The sequence below is a fragment of the Oncorhynchus nerka genome, linkage group LG5, assembly GCF_034236695.1.
Source record: "Oncorhynchus nerka isolate Pitt River linkage group LG5, Oner_Uvic_2.0, whole genome shotgun sequence".
NCBI lineage: Eukaryota > Metazoa > Chordata > Actinopteri > Salmoniformes > Salmonidae > Oncorhynchus > Oncorhynchus nerka.
Window position 1 is genome coordinate 1190425 of NC_088400.1, and position 10453 is coordinate 1200877.

At 45.6% G+C, this 10453-nt stretch overlaps 1 protein-coding gene across 1 annotated transcript in view; it reads right to left on the minus strand.

The window, feature by feature from the left end:
• The window catches only part of LOC115126377 (cysteinyl leukotriene receptor 1-like), a 50909-nt gene extending 45676 nt beyond the window's left edge, over nucleotides 1-5233 (minus strand). Inside the window, exon 1 of the mRNA XM_065018264.1 lies at nucleotides 4955-5233. The gene's annotated coding sequence lies outside the window, so the exon portion shown is untranslated. The remainder of the gene's footprint in view (nucleotides 1-4954) is intronic.
• Between the last annotated feature and the right edge of the window lie 5220 nt (nucleotides 5234-10453).

Sequence of the window (10453 nt, forward strand, 5' to 3'; positions counted from 1 at the left end):
CACCTGACCCCAGACTGACCCCAGACTGACCCCAGACTGGATGCATTGTATGATAAACCTGACCCCAGACTGACCCGAGACTGACCCCAGACTGGATGCATTGTATGATAAATCTGACCCCAGACTGATCCCAGACTGGATGCATTGTATGATAAATCTGACCCCAGACTGACCCCAGACTGGATCTATTGTATGATAAATCTGACCCCAGACTGACCCCAGACTGACCCCATACTGGATGCATTGTATGATAAACCTGACCCCAGACTGACCCCAGACTTGATGCATTGTATGATAAATCTGACCCCAGACTGACACCATACTGGATGCATTGTATGATAAATCTGACCCCAGACTGACCCCAGACTGACCCCATACTGGATGCATTGTATGATAAATCTGACCCCAGACTGACACCATACTGGATGCATTGTATGATAAACCTGACCCCAGACTGGATGCATTGACCCCAGACTGAGACTGACCCCTGACTGGATGCATTGTATGATAAATCTGACCCAAGACTGAACCCAGACTGGATGCATTGTATGATAAACCTGACCCCAGACTGGATGCATTGTATGATACACCTGACCCCAGACTGACCCCAGACTGACCCCAGACTGGATGCATTGTATGATAAACCTGACCCCAGACTGGATGCATTGTATGATACACCTGACCCCAGACTGACCCCAGACTGACCCCAGACTGGATACACTGTATGATAAACCTGACCCCAGACTGGATGCATTGTATGATAAACCGAGAGCAACTGGCGGCCAAAGAGCTGAGCACAGAACTCAGATCTACTGCAGCAGGTAACTTTGATTGTAAACTACATCAAACCACATTCAGCGTGCTCACACCTGCTGGCAAAACTATGTGGAGATATGGGATCAGAGCAGTGGCAATTTTAGCATGTATATCTTGGTGCGCCCCCCCCCCAAAAAAAAATTGGGATGCATGCCAGCAAAGCCCACAAACTGTTAGGGCCAACATAAAGTCCCAACAGCAGAGTCCCAACACCTTACCACTGCTACACCTGGCTATCAGCAGTGTCCCAACAGCAGAGTCCCAACACCTTACCACTGTTATACCTGGCTTTCAGCGGATCCTTGTCTGGCAGCCAAACACTTCATTCAGCCTCATTTACTGCCTTTAAAAAAATAGCTGATATGGCTGCCTTGCTTTAACCTGTTCAACCTATGGGGGCGCTATGTCATTATTGGATAAAAAGACGTGCCCGTTTTAAGCGCAATATTTTGTCACGAAAAGATGCTTAACTATGCATGCAATTGACAGCCTTGGAAAGACACAACTCTGACGTCTCCAAAACTGCAAAGATATTATCTGTGAGTGCCCCAGAACTAATGCAACAGGCGAAACCAAGATGAAGTTTCATACAGGAAATGCCCCAGATTCTGAAGGCGCTGTGTTCCAATGTCTCCTTATATGGCTGTGAATGCTTTCTGTCTATTCCCCGAGGTGTCTGCAGCATTGTGACGTGTTTGTAGGCATATCATTGGAAGATTGACCATAAGAGACTACATTTACCTGGTGTCCCCCCCGGTGTCCTGTGTGCGTAATCTGTAGGTCCATGCGCGTTCCATTTCTACATTTCTTCAGAAGAGAAAGTAAACTGCCACGATGGATTTTATCGTCGATAGATATGTGAAAAAAACCTTGAGGATTGATTCTAAACAACGTTTGCCATGTTTCTGTCGATATTATGGAGTTAATTTGGAAAAAAGTTTGCGTTTTAATGACTTATTATTATTATTTTTTCCTTACCCAAACGTGATGAACAAAACGGAGCGATTAGTCGACACAAATAATATTTTTTGTAAAAACGGAACATTTGCTATCTAACAGAGTCTCCTCATTGAAAACATCTGAAGTTCTTCAAAGATAAATGATTTTATTTGAATTTCTTTCTGGTTTTTGTGGAAAATGTTGCATGGTGAAAGAAGCATAATACTATGCTAGGCTATCAATACTGTTACACAAATGCTTGTTTAGCTATGGTTCAAAAGCATATTTTGAAAATCTGAGATGACAGTGTTGTTAACAAAAGGCTAAGCTTGAGAGCAAATAGATGAATTTCATTTCATTTGCGATTTTCATGAATAGTTAACGTTGTGTTATGCTAATGAGCTTGCGGATAGATTTACACAATCCTGGGTGCAGGTTTTTTTTCGTAGCTAAACGTGACGCAGAAAACGGAGCGATTTGTCCTAAACAAATAATTTTTCAGGAAAACTGAACATTTGCTATCTGAGAGTCTCCTCATTGAAAACATCCGAAGTTCTTCAAAGGTAAATGATTTTATTTAAATGCTTTTCTGGTTTTTGTGGAAAATGTTGAAAGAGAGGCATAATTCTATGCTAGGCTAGCAATACTGTTACACAAATGCTTGTTTAGCTATGGTTCAAAAGCATATTTTGAAAATCTGAGATGACAGTGCTGTTAACAAAAGGCTAAGCTTGAGAGCAAATAGATGAATTTCATTTCATTTGCGATTTTCATGAATAGTTAACGTTGTGTTATGCTAATGAGCTTGCGGATAGATTTACACAATCCTGGGTGCAGGTTTTTTTTCGTAGCTAAACGTGACGCAGAAAACGGAGCGATTTGTCCTAAACAAATAATCCTGGCTGACTGACGTGTCAGGACACACTGGCGGCTCAGGCGCCTCAGGACAGACGGGCGGCTCTGGCGGCTCAGGACAGACGGGCGGCTCTGGCGGCTCAGGACAGACGGGCGGCTCTGGCGGCTCAGGACAGACGGGAGACTCTGGCGGCTAAGGACAGACGGGAGACTCTGGCGGCTCAGGACAGACGAGGTGCACTGTAGGCCTGGTGTGTGGTGCCGGCACTGGTGGTACTGGTCCGAGGACACGCACCTCAGGGCGAGTGCAGGGAGGAAGAACAGGATAGACCGGACCAAGAAGGCGCACTGGAGATCTGGAGCACCAAGCCTGCCCAACCTTACCTGGTTGAATGCTCCCGTAGCCAGGCCAGTACGGCGAGTTGGAATAGCCCGCACTGGGCTGTGCAGGCAAACCGGGGACACCATGCGTAAGGCTGGCGCCATGTATGCCGGTCCGAGGAGACGCACTGGAGACCAGATGCGCAGAGCCGGCTTCATGGCACCTGGCTCGATGCCCACTCTAGCCCGGCCGATACGAGGAGCTGGAATGTACCGCACCGGGCTATGCACACGCACCGGGGACACCGTGCGCTCCACCGCATAACACGTTGCCTTCAACGCCCTCTCTCTCCACGGTAAGCACTGGGAGCTGGCGCAGGTCTCCTACCTGACTTCGCCACACTCCCCGTGTGCCCTCCCCCAATACATTTTTGGGGCTGCCACTCGGGCTTCCAGCCGCGCCGCCATGCTGCCTCCTCATACCGGCGCCTCTCTGCTTTCGCTGCCTCCAGCTCTGCTTTGGGACGGCGATATTCCCCTGGCTGTGCCCAGAGTCCTTTGCCGTCCAGAATCTCCTCCCAAGTCCAGAAGTCCTTTGATTGCTGCTGCTGCCCGTTACCACGCTGTTTGGTCCTTGGTTGGTGGGTTATTCTGTTATGATCGTCATATGGAGTGGACCAAAGCGCGGCGTGGTTAGAATACATTCCTCTTTATTGCAGGAAGAACACGAAGAACACTTAAACAAAAACAACAAAACGATAAGACGAGCGTGACCACTATATAAACAATGTGCTAACGTGCAACATAACATAGACAATAACCCACAAAATACCCAAAGAGGATGGCTGCCTAAATATGGTTCCCAATCAGAGACAACAATAAACACCTGCCTCTAATTGAAAACCAATCTAGGCAACCATAGACCTACATAAACACCTAGATGGAATCAACCCAATAAATAAATAAAAAATACTAGACAGTACAAACACCCTAGATGAGAGATAAACACACATGACACCCATGTCACACCCTGACCTAACCAAAATAATGAAGAAAACAAAGAATACTAAGGTCAGGGCATGACAAGCTTACTACACAACATACACTTAGTATTACTTTCTTAGCTACAGTATACATATCTCCCTGGCATATTACATAATTTATGCAGCATCATAAAATACATTTTTGGTGCGGCAGTCCCTTGTGTGAAAATTTTGTCATGAAACTTTGTCATCATGCCGCCCCGAATTGAGAGCTTAGAGAAACTCCTTAGTCCATAACAGTTCAGCATTATATACAGAGGGTAAAAGGATGTTCAACATTGTTCAACATATGACATTAAAATGATAGGTTTCTACACTGCTGTAAAACCACCAATCAGATATCATCATTTGAAATCATCTCAGTTCTGCAACTCAGCAGTCTGTCTGTCTGCCTATCTCTATATATGTCTGCCGGCCTGTCTGTCTGTCCTAGGTCAGACTCACACACCTTTAGTTTCTAATCTCACACACGCAGCTCAGCCAAACACCTGGGGTGGCAGGTAGCCTAGTGGTTAGAGTGTTGGGCCAGTAACTGAAAGGTTGCTGGATTGAATCCCGAGCTGACCAGGTAAAAATCTGTTGTTCTGCCCCTGAACAAGGCAGTCCCCTGTAGGCTGTCATTGTAAATAAGAATTTGTTCTTAACTGACTTAGCCTAGTTAAATTTTAAAAATCCAAACCTATTGATTTACTAACACAGTGTGAACCAGTAAGCATTGCTCCCTAGGTGTTGACATATTTATGGCCTTAGACATGTAATCTCTGCTCAGATACTTTACCTAATAAGAAGTTGTTCCAGTTTAAACAGTGACTGAGGGATGGCATTATCAAACAGTAGATTAAGGGTTTCCTATTGAAGTCAGCAGACCACAAGGGAGCCCTGTTCAAGAAGGGCAGCTCAATCAATGGTAAATATAAAGTAACTAATTTAATACCATTCAGTATCCAGAGGTTTGTTCATATATACAGAGAGTTTCTTACCGTAACCTGCAGACTGTTGCCTGACAGATGATAGAACCTGCTGCTCTGCTTCAGCCTCAGAGAACTGTTGCTTTGGTACACACTGATACAATCACACAACTTCTGCTGCACCTCCTAGGTCTCTCTCTCTTCCACTTCCTCTCTCAGACTCTTTCTATCTCTTACTCTCTCTTTACCTTTCTCCCTCTCTTATTCTCTATCACTCTCTTAATATTTATCTTACTCTCCCTCTTTTTCTTACTCTCTCCCTCTCTTACACATACCTTCTCTCTATCTCTCTCTCCCTCCCTCTCTATGAGTTTGTAGCTTCAACCCCTGCATCACACACACACACACACACACACACACACACACACACACACACACACACACACACACACACACACACACACACACACACACACACACACACACACACACACACACACACACACACACCAACTGATTAATGGACTGCTGAATGTATATGTCTTTCCCTTGCTTTGTTTGCTCTTTTCCATATTATGTCTATCTCTGATCAGCTCCCCAGGAAAGGGCTGAACATAGCTCATATTAATATATGTAGCCTTTGAAATAAGGTTCATGAAATCAATAACTTGCTAATTTAAGATAACATTCATTCATTTCTGAGACTCACATAGATCATTAATTTGATGATATAGCAGTGGCAATACAAGGAAATAAAATGGAAGCAGCAGTCAACGGTATCATGACACAATGCGAGACACAGATGCAGACACAAGAGGCAGATGGTTGGAGTCGTACAATATTTATTAATACAATGGGGTAAGGCAAGAGATTGGTCGTGGACGGGCAAAAGTACCGAAGGGTAGGCAGAATCAAGGACAGGGCAGGCAGGATGACCAGGCAGGCGGGAAAGTAGTCCAGAGTCTGGCAGGGGTCAAAACCGGGAAGACTATCAAAAAGAGAATGGGAAGAACACGCTGGTCGACTTGACAAACATACAAGACGAACTGGCACAGAGAGACAGGAAACTATGTATTGTGACACTAGACACATTAGGGAAGCCATAGAAAAGCACCACGGCCTTCTAAATAAGAGTCCCTTCCTGTTTTGATTTTTCTCAGGCTTTCGCCTGCAATATCAGTTCTGTTATACTCACAGACAATATTTTTACAGTTTTGGAAACTTTAAAGTATTTTCTATCCTAAGCTGTCATATATGCATATTCTAGCATCTTGTCCTGACACAATAGCCGTTTACTTTGGGGACGTTATTTTTCCAAAAATGAAAATACTGCCCCCTATATTCAAGAGGTTAAATTCACACCGGACACTGGATAAGATAGGAGAAGTACTCCAGATATAACAGACTTGACCCTAGCCCCCCGACACATAAACTACTGCAGCATAAATACTGGAGGCTGAGACAGGAGGGGAGGGGTCAGGAGACACTGTGGCCCCATCTGATGATACCCCCGGACAGGGCCAAACAGGCAGGATATAACCCCACCCACTTTGCCAAAGCACAGCCCCCACACCACTAGAGGAATATCTTCAACCACCAACTTACCATCCTGAGACAAGGCCGAGTATAGCCCACAAAGATCTCCACCACAGCACAACCCAAGGGGGGGTCACCAACCCAGACAGGAAGATCACGTCAGTGACTCAACCCACTCAAGTGAATCACCCCTCCTAGGGACGGCATGGAAGAGCACCAACCAGTAAGCCAATGACTCAGCCCCTGTAATAGGGTTAGAGGCAGAGAATCCCAGTGGAGAGAGGGGAACCGGGCAGAGACAGCAAGGGCGGTTCGTTGCTCCAGAGCCTTTCCATTCACCCTCACACTCCTGGGCCAGACTACACTCAATCATATGACCTACTGAAGAGCTGAGTCTGAGTCTCTCACATGGGTAGGCAGACCATTCCATAAAAATTGAGCTCTATAGGAGAAAGCCATATACAAGAATAAATACACTGGGGAAAATAAGTGACACCTGGAGAGAGACAATCACAGGAACAGGTGAAAAAGATCGACAAACAGAGACATCTCGCAGATGGTTGACACCATGGGAGGTTCATGGATCTATTCAGAGGAGTCTTCGATCAGTGGTGGCAGAGAGGGGGGTGAGAGCCTACTCCAACTATGGTAGGAGTACCAGACTGCTGCCCTCACCTTCTGTACAGTGGCAGCATCCAGCGGATGGAATGAGCCAGCGCTCCGCACCTTATTCAGAAGAGGATTGCACGAGGTTTTTATTTATTTTATTTATTTATTTCACCTTTATTTAACCAGGTAGGCTAGTTGAGAACAAGTTCTCATTTGCAACTGCAACCTGGCCAAGATAAAGCATAGCAGTGTGAACAGACAACACAGAGTTACACATGGAATAAACAATTAACAAGTCAATAACACAGTAGAAAAAAAGGGGAGTCTATATACATTGTGTGCAAAAGGCATGAGGAGGTAGGCAAATAATTACAATTTTGCAGATTAACACTGGAGTGATAAATGATCAGATGGTCATGTACAGGTAGAGATATTGGTGTGCAAAAGAGCAGAAAAGTAAATAAATAAAAACAGTATGGGGATGAGGTAGGTGAAAGTGGGTGGGCTATTTACCAATAGACTATGTACAGCTGCAGCGATCGGTTAGCTGCTCAGATAGCAGATGTTTGAAGTTGGTGAGGGAGATAAAAGTCTCCAACTTCAGCGATTTTTGCAATTCGTTCCAGTCACAGGCAGCAGAGTACTGGAACGAAAGGCGGCCAAATGAGGTGTTGGCTTTAGGGATGATCAGTGAGATACACCTGCTGGAGCGCGTGCTACAGATGGGTGTTGCCATCGTTACCAGTGAACTGAGATAAGGCGGAGCTTTACATAGCATGGACTTGTGGTACAGACTGAGTTGGCATGCCGAGACGACACTCTCTCATTGGACGCTCTCATCGCGTTGGCCTTCTTTCTGGATAACCTGCTTCGCTCTCTCCATCCTTTGTTGACCATTCTGAGCCTGAACCCATGCAGGTAGGGGCCACATGCCTCCCCGTGGCTGGGCGACGCCGTTGGAGACAGCTGGTCCCTGTTGTGGTCATTAGGGTCAGCTACATCCCAACCCGGGAGTCACTCGAGGTACAGCCACATGATCATTCGTCTCCTGAGGTCGGTGCCGCTGGGAAGTTTATTGACCAGGCCCTTGCCTCTTCCCTGAACATAACATGATACCAGTTCTCCTCTCCATTTTCAGATGAAGTGCTGGATAACCAACCACTGGGATCTGGGACAATCACACACATCATAGCACCATCACCGTAGGACCCCTGTACCAAGAAACCCTTCCATTCCTCATCATCCAGACACCAATACACAACGTCATCCTCTGCCTCCTGTGGCTCCAGTGCCACGACCCCACTATCTCCTGGTCAAGGATGGAGATCATTGCCTGGGCACCCAGATGTCAGAAGAACTGCTTTCCTTTACCTTTGGTTCCACTTTGGTTGAGGGTCCTGTGGTTGCCCTCCAGGTTGACATCCCACAGGTTTACCAGGATCTCCAGGAGGCTTTCTCCAAGACCCGTGCCACCTGGCTTCCTTCTCATCGCCCCTGGGACTGTGCCCTCGACCTGCTAAAAGACTGTTGGTGGCTGAAACCTATGGAGAAGTACATCCAGGAGGCTTTTCAACAGAGTATAATTTGCCCATCCACCTCCCCTGCGTAGGCAGGTTTCTTCTTTGTGGCCAAGAGGGAGTGGGGTCTTCGCCCATGTATTGACTACAGAGGTCTCAAAGCCATCACCACCAAGTAACTCCCTCCAGTTGGTGTCTGGCCTCCATCGAACAGCTCCACTTTTTACTAAGCTGGACCTGCAGAGTGCCTAAAATTTGATCCATATCCGGGAGGGGGACGAATGGAAGAAGGCCTTCAGCACAATGTCTGGGCCTTACGAGAACTAGGTGATGCCTTATGGATTAGCAAATGCTCCATCAGTGTTCCAGACATTCGACATTCGAGGAGTTCTGGGACATGCTTGGGTGTCAGGTGGACGTCGATGACATCCTGGTCTACTCGGCCATCTTGGAGGAGCACATCGCCCACATCCGGGTAGTCCTGGGACACTTCCTGGAGAAACATCTGAACGTCAAAGTGGAGAAGTGCCAGTTTCATCAGGCCATCGTCTCCTTGGGATATCGGATCAGCCTGCAGTGAGTGGTTCTGGAGGAGAGGAAGGTCGAAGCAGTCAGGTCATGGCCAGTCCCAACTACCATAAACGGACTACAAGTTCTGCAGCCGATGAGGCCTTCCGCCTACTCAAGGGGTGTTTCACTTGCTGAAACAGTACATACATATTATCTCTGTCTTAGTACACACATATTATCTCTGTCTTAGTACATACATATTATCTCTGTCTTAGTACATACATATCCTCTCTGTCTTAGTACACACATATTATCTCTGTCTTAGTACATACATATTATCTCTGTCTTAGTACACACATATTATCTCTGTCTTAGTACATACATATTATCTCTGTCTTAGTACATACATATTATCTCTGTCTTAGTACATACATATCCTCTCTGTCTTAGTACATACATATTATCTCTGTCTTAGTACATACATATTATCTCTGTCTTAGTACATACATATTATCTCTGTCTTAGTACATACATATTAACTCTGTCTTAGTACATACATATTATCTCTGTCTTAGTACATACATATTATCTCTGTCTTAGTACATACATATTATCTCTGTCTTAGTACATACATATTAACTCTGTCTTAGTACATACATTTCACACTTGTCAGTGTTCATATTTAATATAAGCAATATTTATTATACTTAATACTTTGTTTGTTCTGTTCCTCTCTCCATCTCTGTACCTTCCAGGTATGCTGGATAAGGACCCGAGCAAAGGGAACTGGGCTCTCCATCTCTGTACCTTCCAGGTATGCTGGATAAGGACCCGAGCAAAGGGAATTGGGCTCTCCATCTCTGTACCTTCCAGGTATGCTGGATAAGGACCCGAGCAAAGGGAATTGGGCTCTCCATCTCTGTAGCTTCCGGGGATGCTGGATAAGGACCCGAGCAAAGGGAATTGGGCTCTCCATCTCTGTACCTTCCAGGTATGCTGGATAAGGACCCGAGCTAAGGGAATTGGGCTGACTTTGTAGTGCCTGTCCCGAATGGTTCATTAATGTAAATGGTCATATTGAAAGACACTGTTAGTAGTGATGTAATGTTGTAAATGTGATCTTGGGATATTGTTTCATAAAAAAACGTGTTGCAATATATATCCTTTAGTATGTTCAGTTAATGGAAAATGTAGGTTTGACTAGGTAATTGCTTAATTAATTAGTGTTAATTGTTCTGAGGGGAGGGGCTAGCCCTACAAAAGGAGCCTCTCTTTCGGTTCATGGAGAGGCATTTTGGATTGAGCTGTGGATGGTGTAGCATTGTGTTTAGCTGTCCCATAAGGTATATGTTTGATGGCAGTACTGTTGATGGGGCAGCATTGTGTTTAGCTGGCCCAT